Source organism: Cricetulus griseus, chromosome 2 (assembly GCF_003668045.3).
Source record: "Cricetulus griseus strain 17A/GY chromosome 2, alternate assembly CriGri-PICRH-1.0, whole genome shotgun sequence".
Classification (NCBI taxonomy): Eukaryota; Metazoa; Chordata; class Mammalia; order Rodentia; family Cricetidae; genus Cricetulus; species Cricetulus griseus.
Window position 1 is genome coordinate 16787495 of NC_048595.1, and position 12643 is coordinate 16800137.

General features: G+C 40.2%; 1 protein-coding gene across 3 annotated transcripts in view; it reads right to left on the bottom strand.

The window, feature by feature from the left end:
• Luzp1 (leucine zipper protein 1) overlaps positions 1-12643 on the bottom strand; it is an 80627-nt gene that overhangs the window by 19168 nt on the left and 48816 nt on the right. For all 3 annotated transcript variants that reach the window (XM_027399741.2, XM_027399740.2, XM_027399739.2), the window contains one exon: positions 569-671. The gene's annotated coding sequence lies outside the window, so the exon portion shown is untranslated. The remainder of the gene's footprint in view (positions 1-568; positions 672-12643) is intronic.

Sequence of the window (12643 nt, forward strand, 5' to 3'; positions counted from 1 at the left end):
TGAAAACTTAACTCTATCATTTGCTGCCTGTGTGAACTTGGAGAAGTTATTTGGCCTCTCAACTAACTTCCTCACAGTGATTAAAAGAAAGAAAAAGAAAGGAAAAAAGAAAAACAAGAAAAACCCTAACCTTACAGAATAGGTGTTTTTTTTTTGTTTTTTTAAGATTTATTTTTATTTTACGTACATTTATGTGTGAGGATGCCCTGGAATGGGAGTTACAGACAGTTGTGAGCTGTCATGTGGGTGCTGGGAGTTGAACCCAGGTCCTCTGGAAGAGCAGTCACTGCTCTTAACCACTGAGCCATCTCTCCAGCCCCCTAGAATAGGTGTTAAGGAAGAAAGTTTTTAGCTTTAAGAGTAGACTACACCCTATCAAGATGGTAGGCTTAATCAAAATAGAAAACAGGTAAAATGCTTAGCCTGGTTTAGTCTCATGTATGGTTCACACAAGGCATCAACCAACACGGACTGTCCTCCCTTCACTCGCTGGGGTGGAAAACTGTAGAGGCTTCAGAAACCACCCAATTCTATTGGCCTGCCAGATATCACTATATGATAGACTTACCATTTAGGTAGTGGGAGCTTTCTGTGGTGACTTCTCGCTGACCTCCCCACTGCCTAATGTCTTGGAAACAGTCACTATTTTTCACTGGTAGCTGCCTCTTGACCTACACAGGATATAAAAGAAGAGCTAGGTAAAGCATGAGTCACACCATGGCTGAACTGACGCAAAGACCTTCATATATAGCCCAGCATCAGAAAAGAGGCAAAGTTAAGAGCTATATCTATACCTGGCTGTGAAGGAAGCTACCTATGTCTCTGAAGGGGAACTAGGCTCCATGTGACTTCCCCTTCTATCAGATTATATGATTCCCAAACCAGATTGTCTTAAATTAATAATCTGTATTCTACATTCCTAAAATTTATGCATACCACAAAACCAACTAACTGCCTCTATTCTCTTAGACAGCTAGCATAGAATTAAATAAGTTTTGTTGTTTGTATAATGGCTCACAACCATCTATAATGAGATCTTGTACCTTCTTCTGGCTTGCAGGCATGTATGCAGACAGAATACTGTATACATAATAAATAAATCTTTATATATAAAAAGTTTTGATCCATATCAAAGGAGGACAGCATCCCAAACAAAGATGGCTTGCAAGTGGGGATTTCTCCTTCTACCATGTGAGTTCCAGGGTCTGAATTGAGGTCATCAGACTTGGGAAACAAAGTGTCTTTACCCACTGAGCCCTCTCACCAGCTGACTGTAGTAAACACCATCAAATACCAGTGCTACAGCTCCTTCAGAAAGCTTTTTGGTGGCCCTGCCAGTGATAAAAATGCTAAGTTCAAGTCTGTCTTCAAAGCAGAGATGAAAAGAAGAGTTCGAACACAGTGTGAACAGTTCACCAACTGCCTCTGGAAGTTCCAGAGGACAGGAATGCCTAAAGTTACAAAGCATGTTAACATGAGCATAGTTGTATCTTTTTCTGTTCCCATAATTCTTCTGTAATGAATAAAAGTACCATTAGAGAATTCTGCTTCCAGCATGACCCTCCCAAAGGTTACAGCTATAAACTGGATAAAACAAAAATAACCATCTGAAGTCAACAGAAACTGGCAGATATAGGAAAATTCAAGAAGGGACTAGAGTGGATTCCAGCTGATGGTATTCAGCTGTAGTTCTAATTAAAAAGCAAATCTTAGGTTTCTGTAGGAACCAAGAGAGGCTGGATCAGCCAAGGATAATGGGAAATAGGAAAAACAAGAGCCAGAGAATGAGTGAGACCCAGCTGAGTGTGCAAACTTGGCCCTGAACTGGCTGACAATCTGAACTGCAATGCAAAAGGCAGAATCCAAAGACCTCAGGTCAAGACAAAAACTACAAAAGTATAACTGCACCCCCTACAGGTGTGGCATATATTGCAGTTTGCGTAACTGCGCTAAAATTAAAAACATGAACAGAAAATACTCTTGCATCCAAATAAGATATAACCACAAATTATGTAAAGAATTAGAAAAATGAACCTTAGTAATTAACAGGCAATCAAGAGAATGCAACACAAAGATGGACTCATGGTGAAATTACCAAAGGTGGAAAATACAAATTTAATGAAGTAAAAGAAATACTCAAGACTAAAGAAAGATGACCAATTTTAGGAAAGAAATGGGATGTTCTTTAAAAAGTGGGGGGGGGGGACTTAAGAACAGAAATATAGTATCTAATTTTTTGTAAATTTTATTTATTATGTATACCGTGTTTTGCTTCCATGTATCCCTGCAGGCCAGAAGAGGGCACCAGATCTCATTATAGATGGCTGTGAGCCACCATTTGGTCTCTGGGAATTGAACTCAGGTCCTCTGGAAGAGCAGCCAATGCTCTTAACCACTGAGCCATCTCTCCAGCCCTAATATCTAATTTTTTAAAATAGAAATTCACCAAATAGAATTAAAAACAGAATGGAGTACAGGAGGAGATGGTTCAGTGGGTAAAGTTGTTACACAAACACTAGGATCTGAGTTCATAGTTATCTTAGGTATCTTATTGACCTCTAGCACCTATATGCAAAAAACCTGGTGTGGTGATACACACCTGTAACCCAGGTTGCTGGTCAGTCTCCCAATCAGAGTTCCAGTTCAGTGAGATACACTATCTCCAAAAACAAGGTATAGAAGACGACGCTTGAAATTAACCTCTGGCTTATACACACACATACATACATGCACACATATACTTCTTCTGCATAAGCATACATACCAATAAACATATACACCATATATGGGGAAAAAAACAATCTAAAAAAAATTAAATAAATCACCAAGCAATAGTGGCTCACACCTTTAATCTCAGTGCTTGGGAGGCAGATAGCTAGATCTCTGTGAGTGTGAGGCCAGCCTGGTTTATAGAGAGAATTCCAGGACAGTCAGGGCTATGCAGAGAAACCCTGTCTCGAAACCACCACCACCATCATCACCCCCCCCCCAAAAAAAGCTAAATAAATCTAACCCTTTAAAAAAAACAAACAGAACAGAATGGAGATAACAGTGGGAATTGGCAAAAAACCATGGAGCAGAATACACAATCTGAAGTAAGTTTACGTTATCTGCGGCTTCCAGAAAAGCCACTACCAGACCTCACCAGAGTGTACAAATTAATTTCTATTGTAAGAAAAATTGATAACGGAATATGCAATGACTTGAGACCACAGGGTTGCACAAACTTTTATTACCCAAAATTTTATTGGACCAGGTCACCTTCATCTACTCATTAACCCTTGGGAGTCACCCAGATAAAAGCAAAGTAGAAAGCATGAAGGTGGAAAATAAAAGGGCAGGAAAAACTTAAAACAATGTCTCAAAGTAGCTCTACAGTACACTGGGAAGCATGAGCAGTTGAGTTTGATCCCCTGTGTTGCTAATGCAGCACTCAGAACTGTTAGCAAATGGAGCTGAAACACTTGAATGTGCAGTCTCTTCACAAAAGGCAGTATACATAGGACGAGACTGGACCAGTAAGTCTAAAGTCTCTTGTTGCAGGATGCTTGGTGAGACTCACTCCAGAGTCACTAAAGTTGGTGAAGCAGCCAACCTGAATTTAATTTTTAAGAATTATTTTCCTGTGTGTAGTATATACATGCATGTGCATGGGTTTGTGTGCTTATGCAAATGTGGTATAATAGCTGGTGAAGAAACCTACCCAAGCTCCTCACTTACTTCACATACTGAAGTCACTGAATGCTGGAGCTCAGAACATCTTAGGCACACATGGAAGAATAAAACCTAAGTTGTAGAAGGCATATCATTTTGATAATTCTGTAGTTTTCTCCAAACCTGCTCACTCTGTCACCTCAACAAAGGGGAAAAAAAGAGAACCCAGAGTGAAGTAGAAACTTAGAGTAAGATGCACCTTCTGAGGCAAAAACACAAATGGCAATCCATGTTCTGTTGCTAACATACCTTGAGGCTCAGAAGTCTCATATTCTCTAGGTCCCATTTTACCCATCCAACAAGAGGCCCCACTACATAATATGTAGCAATGACCTAACACTCTCTTGACCCCAAGGGTACCAGGCACGCATGTGGTGCACATACATGCATGCAAGCAAAATACTCAAAAACATTTTTAAAAGGTAAATAAGTAAAATGTAGAACAAAATTTTTGTTGTTTGTTTTTTGAGATAGGGTTTCTCTGTATAACAGTCCTAGCTGCCATAGAACTTGCTTTGTAGACCAGGCTGGCCTTGAACTCAGAGATCCACCTGCCTCTGCCTCTGCCTCCTGAGTGCTGGGGTTAAAGGTGTGCACTACCACCACCACCCGTCACAGTACAAATTTTTAATGAAATCTTTTAGTTATAATCCCAGCACTTGAATGAGGCAGGAGGATGGTGAATTTGAAGCCACCTTGGGCTACACAGATGCTGTCAAATCACAAGAAAAACAATTCTCTCTGGAGTTGGGGAGATAGCCCAGCAATTAGGAATGCATACTGCTCTTACAAAGGACCCAAGTTCAGCCCTCAGCATCAGGCAGATCTCAAGCTCCTCTAACTCCAGCTCCAGGGGATCTGACACCCCTGGCCTCCAAGGGCACCCTCATACACATGCACATATTCACACACAGATGTACACGCACACACATAACTAAAAATAATAAAACTATCTTTAAAACAAAGAAAATGAAACCTGTTCCCATATGAGATCCCATGCTCATCCTTAGCACTAGCATTTGGGGCCAGTCAGCTGGCTCAGCAGGTTAAAAGTAATTGTTAAACCTTATGACTTGAGCTCTATCCCTGGAACCCACGGGATGGGGAGAACTAACTCTTACAGGGTGTCCTGACTTCCACATACACACTGTGCACATACACACAGAATAAAATATAGTTAAAAAATATTTTAGTGTGCAGGGCGGTGGTGGCATACGTCTTTAATCCCAGCACTCAGAAGGCAGAGGCAGGCGGATCTCTGTGAGTTCGAGACCAGCCTGGTCTACAAGAGCTAGTTCCAGGACAGCCTCCAAACCCACAGAGAAACCCTGTCTCAAAAAACCAAAACCAAAACAATAACAACAAAGTTGTGATGTGAAAAGCAAGTTGGGTCCCTAAGTCTGATTCTCGAGAATTTCAGCAAGAAAGGCAAAGTAATTAAACAGCAAGTCACAACTACCCTAAAGAGGAAGGGAAGAAACTACAGCTGCTTTTAAGTGCCATCAATCTTCATGGTAACTGTAATCAGATAAATACCTTCATACGTCTCTTTTAAGGAAGAAGCAAGAGCTCTAATCTCACAGCTGATGAATGACTCTCAAGAGGATTATTTGGGTTATTTTGCTTCTCTTTTGGGGAATTATCTCAAATTTTGACCCCAGAAAAGACAGTCCTGTTACAAAGTACAAACATCACAGCCCCAGGCAGTTACTGCATTCACTTGTTTATTCATTCAAATAGCAACTAACTTCCTAAATTTCATGGAGCTCTGGGGTCCGCACTGAGGACAAACAAGTGAACAGAAACAGTTCTTGTCTTCATAAACAAACAAACAAAAAAAGAATCTTAAAGTATATAAATCATATGCACTATGACTGGATAGAAATTAATCCTGGGTGGTGGTGGCACACACCTTTATTCCCAGCATCAGGAGGCAGAGGCAGGTGAATCTGAGTTCCACGTCAGCCTGGTCTACAAAGCAAGCTCCAGGACAGTGAGGGCTAGACAGAGAAATAGAGAAATCCTGTCTTAGAAAAAGAAAAGAAAGAAAAAATATCACTTCAGGTCCTAACAGGTGTCCTCAAATGAGATTGTACCAAGTGGAAGGATAAAGAACAAAAATGAAGCAGCCTGGCATGGTGGCTCAAGCCTGTAATTCTAACACTTCTGAGGCTAAGGCAGGAGAAATGCTATGAGTTCAAAGCTAGCCTAGACTACATAATAAGTTCTAGACCAGCTCTGGGCTATACAGTGAGGCCTTACACAACCCCCCATTCCAAAAAAAGCAGCAGCAAAGACAAAGCTGCACAGGTGTGTATGGAGCCACACCATGCACACGTGCAAACTTTGGAGGATAAATGATCAGTTTGCATCCGTATCTGAAGAGTTACAGGAAGTCCCTTAAGTATTAAATAAAGGTAAGACATATGTGCTCTGAAAAGATCACTTTGACTTCAGTATGAGAGATGAGAAGAGTGATTCTAAAAGAGGTCAGCTGGAAGCTAGTTTTCTGAAGTCCTGGAGAAATGGTGTTAAGAGCTAACACTATGAAATACATGTTGGACTTCATATATTAGGTAACCATCTTTTTTTTTTTTTTTTTTTTTTGCATGCAAAGGTGTTTTCCCAGCATATTATCTGTGAAGCACATGCAAAGGGAGGCCAGAAGAGGGTGTTAAATTCCCTGGAACTGGAGTTACAGTTGGTTTATGAGCTTCCATGTGGGTGCTGGAAATTGAACCCTTTGCTCTGGAATCACAGAGTGCTGAGTCACCTCTTCAGGCTCTGGTAACCATTTGTTATAAGCACTTTGTATCAGTCAATTTAATCCTTACAACCACTCTACGTGACAGACACTATTATGACTCTCCCAGCCCCCCCCCTTACACACACACACACACACACACACACACACACACACACACACACACACCCGAGACAGGATTTCTCTGTGTAGCTTTGGAGCCTGTCCTCAAACTCACACTGTAGACCAGACTAGCCTCAAACTCACAGTGATCCACCTGCCTTTGCCTCTGGGGTTAAAGGTGTGTGCCACCACCACCTGCCAATTATCACTCTTGGAAAAGAAAGGTTAAGTAACTTTACATACCTGAACTTCATGGTGCTTCCCTCATAACCAGTACCTGGTAAAGACTTTTAATCTACATGCCCTCCAAAACCTCAGGCCTCTCTAGGTCTACACAAAAGCAACTAAATGCCAGAGAAAATAGCCACTGGAACCATGCACCAGTGTCATTTTAAATGTATCACCATAAACTTTCACCAAATCTCCATACTGCCAGCAATTGTGCCATGATTTTTATTACCCAAAATCACTTGCACACCTTTTCTCTGTCTCATAAACCTCCAATGCCACCAGATGATTAACATGTCACCAAGAAGCAACATCCAGACCCTTATTTTCCTACCTCCAAATCTAACACCACACCATTCTGCTTTCCCTAGTTACAACAGATCCAGTCCCCTTTCTTCTCTGGATATATAGTACCCTCACTCTCAAATCATTACTTTTCTCTCAGCACCCATTAGCATACAACATGCATTAGAAAGAGTGAATTGCACAACCCAACTTACTGGCCTGCCAATAGAACCAAAGGAAGTGAGAGTTAGCATTTAGACACCTGTGCAACAAGTTGGCAATTGCTGCAACATCCAAATCCATGACTCATCTTAAACAGGTCCAGCCAACAAGGATGCTGATGAACTCACTGAGTTCATTTGGAGTGAGCACGGACACAGCACACATGACACACCATGTAGTGGTCTCTGGCACATTAGAAAAAAAAAATTGGTCTCAATTCACAAATAATTTGAGAAGTCATGCTCTTAGAACAGAAAAAAAGAATATAATATAGGACAGTTAAAGCGTCTCCCTAAAATCTCATTAAAATCAGATTCTAGGGACAGGAAAGATGGATTAGCAGTTAAGAACACTTGTTCTTGCAGAGGACCTGGGTTTGCTTCCCAGCATCCACATGGAGGTCATAACCCCAGTTCCAGGGAATCCAAACCTTTTTCTATCTTCCAATAGCACAAAGTACACTCACATACATACATGCAAGCTAAACAGTCATAAAGTGAAATATCTTTTTAAAAAACAATAAAATGAGATTCTTGCTTTCTAACAGGCTCTCGTGTTGATCCAGAGATCATATTTGGGAAACAATATTCTAGAATTTCCTATTTAGGGGGAAAAAACAAAAAAACCTCTCCTTGGTACTATTAGGAGTGACTTAGAATATAAACTGTAGGGTATAAATAAAAAAGGTTTTGCTTTTTCCCATTTTAATGTGAAGACATACTTCTTATGGTCACTATTTCTATTCCTTAGCCTCTAAAGAACAGCCCTCTGTCTCTATTCCACACTTTCTCCACCCTGTTTGCTGCCCAGGCAACACACTACAGTGGAAAGAGCACACAGTCAAAAGTCAGAGGAACTGGGTCCTAACATTAATTCAGTTATATAGCAACACTGATAATTAAACTTTACTACCTGTAGTTTTTCAATTTATATAGAAATATCTAAATTTCATAAAACTGCTGCAAGGACTGAATAAAAATAGACATACCACCAAGCCACATACAGCAGGAATGGTTTTGTTTAATATGAAATGTCATGTCTTGGGTCAGACATAATTTCTTTTATAGTAGTATGTTCATATACATAACTGTACTTGTGCTCTCTCTGTCTCTCTCTCTCTCTGTCTCTCTCTCTCTCTTACACACACACACACACACACACACACACACACACACACACACACCCCTACTTATAAATCCAGAACCAGAACCAGATGCCTTCTTTTGACCTCTGTGGATACCAGGGACACAAACAGTGCATAGACAGACATGCAGGCAAACAACTCATACATATACGATATAAATAAATCTTAAAAAAAATAAGACCAACCGGGGCAATGTAGAAAGACCTAGAAAAGTGGTTCTGAGATACAGTATTAGAGAGGTTTTTACCCTGACCCAATCTCTGCAGTATGTCAGTGACAGGGCAAAAAGGGCAAAGCATCAGGAAAGGGCAGATCTGGATGAAAAAAAAACCAGTACACTGTAAAGATTGGACTGAGCCCCTATTCTAATTAACTACAAATATACTTTGAGATATCAAAGAAATCTGCTTTTATGAATTACAGTTTTGTTAATTAACTAAAATTAATAACAGTACCACAATTACACTAAGAAAATACCCATATTTGCAGATAGATATGGAAAAGCAGATGACATTAACATGAGATCTGAGATTTGCTTTGAATTTCCTCAAAAAGAGAAAAAGAATGTGTGAAATAAATATGGCAAAAACCTTTAAAACTAATTATCTAGATATATGTGTAAGTAGATTCACTACTTGGGAGGGGTTGTTTGTTTGTTTTCAACACAGGGTTTCACTCTGTAGCCCTGGCTGTCCTGGAACCCACCATGTAGAACAGGCTGGCCTCAAACTCTTAGATCCACCTGCCTCTGCCTTCTGGATGCTAAGATTAAAGGAGTGCAACACCACCCAGCTAAGTTCTTCATAATTAAAAAAAAACAAAAACAAAAACCTATTTCAGCCACAAAAATACTTAGCATATCTACCAAAGTAGGAAAAAAAAAAAAACCCTACCAATTCTATTCCTTTGTATATAAAACCAAGAGAAATGAGGACAAACATCCACCAAGACATACACTAGAGCAAAAATGTTCTTGGCAGCTTTTTCACATAGCCAAAGTGGGTATGATCCCAAGTGTCCATCAACAGTAAAACCCGTAACTATGGCATGTCCATGTAATTCAATATCCAATAGACTATTATGGGGTGGTGAGCCAGAATAAAAAGAATACATACTGTCTGACTCTATATAAAATTAAATAGACAAAGCAGCCAGGGCTACCGAAGTACATCTATAAACTGAGCCTTTCAGGAGGTTGAGGCAGGATCTCTGATTCAGACCTCCCAGGCAACAGAGGAGTTCAAGGTTAACCTAGGCAACTTAGTGACCATGTCTCAAAATAAGAAGAAAGTAACAGAAGGGCTTGGGGATACACTCAGTGGTACAGTACATTAGCATACTCAAGGCCATAGGCTCAATCCTACTACTGCAACAATAAAGACAAAACTAATTAACAAGACCCTACAAAAGCCAACTTGGGGCACATAGCTGGTCTACAAATATACCAAGACCTTGTTTCAAACAAAACAAAGCCAGACATGGTGACACACACCTGTAATCCCATCACTGAGCTTTAGCTGATAATTTTTTTGGGCTATTTAAGTCCTTGTCCCCTTTTAGGGTTCTGACCAAATTATTTAGTTTCTCAGGTTCTATCCCAATAGTGATCCATAAATTGGAAATGTCTCCTAGCAATCTTTGAAAGTCATTAAAAGTCCAAAATTGATCTCTCCCGATCTTACCTTTTGTGGCCTAATTTTTCTGGAGATCTATTTTATATCCTAAGTAATTAACAGAATCTCTTCTCTATTTTTTAGGAGCAATTTAATCCCCAGCAAGTATCTACCTTTGAAATCAGCTAATAAGATATTATCCATATGATAGTAAATTATAGATTGTGGAAACTGTACATGAATAATTTCCAACAGTTTTTGCAAAAAATATTGGCTGATATCTCTTATATGGCTGAGAATTATTATAAGTAGGTACTGTGAAGGCAAAAATTTCCCTATCCTTTTCTTGTAGAGATATAGTTAGGTCAATAACTATAATAGGTCATTCTTTAGGTAACAGAGAAGGCAAAGGCATTCCAGGCTATAAAGAGCCCATCAGCTGAACTACTTTATGGCTCTCAGGTCTGTCAGCATTCTCTATTTTCTAAATTTCTTTTTAATAACAAATACAGGAGAACTTCAAAGACTGGTAGATTCTTTAATGTATCCAGCATTTAGGTGCTCCTGAACCAGCTGTTCTAAAGCCTGTAGTTTCTCTGATGTCACAGGCCATTGCCCAACCCAGATAGGTTTGTCAATTAACCATTTTAAGGGTAGGGCCAATTGTACCGTTGAGAGTTTGGCAGCTACTGTGCCCTGTTTTTCGACAGCCTGAATGGTTGGTGACCTTTTTTTTTTTGGGGGGGGGAGGGGTTGTTTGTTTTGAGACAGGGTTTCTCTGTGTAGCTTTGGAGCCTGTTCTGAAACTCACTCTGTAGACCAGGCTGGTCTCGAACTCACAGAGATCTGCCTGCCTTTGCCTCTCAAGTGCTGGGATTAAAGGTGTAAACCACTTTTTTTGTTTTGTTTTGTTTGGTTTGGTTTGGTTTGGTTCAAGAAAGGGTTTCTCTGTGTAGCTTTGGAGCCTGTCCTGACACTTGCTCTGTAGACCAGGCTGGCCTCAAACTCACAGAGATCCGCCTGCCTCTGCTTCCCGAGTGCTGGGATTAAAGGCGTGCAACACCAACGCCTGGCATAAATGTATATTTTAACAGACTTCTATAAATGACCAAAGACCAAAGTTAAGAGTACAAATAAATAACATTGTAATTGAGGGATTATTAGACATAGGTATGAATGTGACTATTATTACTCCAGAATAATGGCATCCAAATTGGCCTCTTTCAGGAGGTAGATGTTCAATTCCTAGGGATTGAACTTTAGTCTTTAAGCTGTATAGGCTATTAAGAATTACAGGGTAACAATCACCCATGTTTCTTATAGTTATGTTAGGTTCTCTAGATGCAGAGATATATTCCAGATAGATAGGTAATCTTAAGACACTCCAGAGAACTACAAAATATAGCACTTAAATGTTTCAATAATTTAGAATTCTATTGATATGAGACACAACTGCTGTCTACTCCCAAAAGAATGATGGGAACCAAGGACATTCCATATGGAACTTGTTTTCTTGACAAAACTGGCCTATCAGGCAAAGAACTGACCTTACCTTCATTGCTGACACTACGCATATGCTATCCAATCTGGACAAGCAGGATAGAAGGAAAAGTGACCAGTGAACCTTGCTAAGACAAGGTAGGACAGTCTTTCAAATTTTCCTGCTTCTGAAAATGGTCTGTCAGATATTCTAGGCCTATAGCCAAAGTTGGTTCCCCCACTGTTGCAGAGAGACTTTGGGTGACTGACCAGGTAGTCAGCTGTTTCTGTCATTTCGTGCATCTTTTTTAAGTCATTTGCTTGCACTTCCTGCTTACTCAGGTAATATTATTTTCCTTCTCAGGTCTTTGATGGGGTTGAAGACAAGACAGTCACAATTATTATCCTCTAATATCTTAGCTAAGCATATTAGGTACAAAACTTAGACCCTTCAGGATAGGACAGCTATCAGAATAATCTCTGTTATTTGCCAATTACCTACAGCCTGGACATTTAGTATGTGTTTCTTACTTGATGTTGCTCTTGTTGGTTGTAGTTCCACTTTTGTTATTACCCTTTCTTTCTCCAGGACAATGTTGGATAATTGTTCTTATCTGTATTAGGTTTAGAACCTTCTTATTTAGACAAAAGAGGAAAGCATTGTGGGAACTCATTCTACAAATAGCCTTGTGGCAAAAACTTTAGGGCATGGTCTTGCCTGCTACATGACAACTGAAAAGCTGGAGGGGAAGCTTGCTAGCTCACTTGTTCTCTTGCTCAGGCGAGCATTTCTTGTGGTCAGAGAACAAGTGGTGGAGAAGCAGCATGGGATCAGCGGTGGCATCTGCTTGCTCTGGATCTGTGAGTTTGTCTTTTCATTGCACCCCTTAATAAATTGGTTATTATATTTTTATGGGCTCTCACTTTGCAAGAGTTTAAGGCATAGTGAGTTGGAAGGCCAGCTTGGCTTGGCTACAAGAGACCGCATCAGCCAGGCATTGGTGGCACATGCCTTTAATCCCAACACTTGGGAGGCAGAAGCATGCTGTGAGTTCGAGGCCAGCATGGTTTTGAGTTCCAGGACAGCCTCCA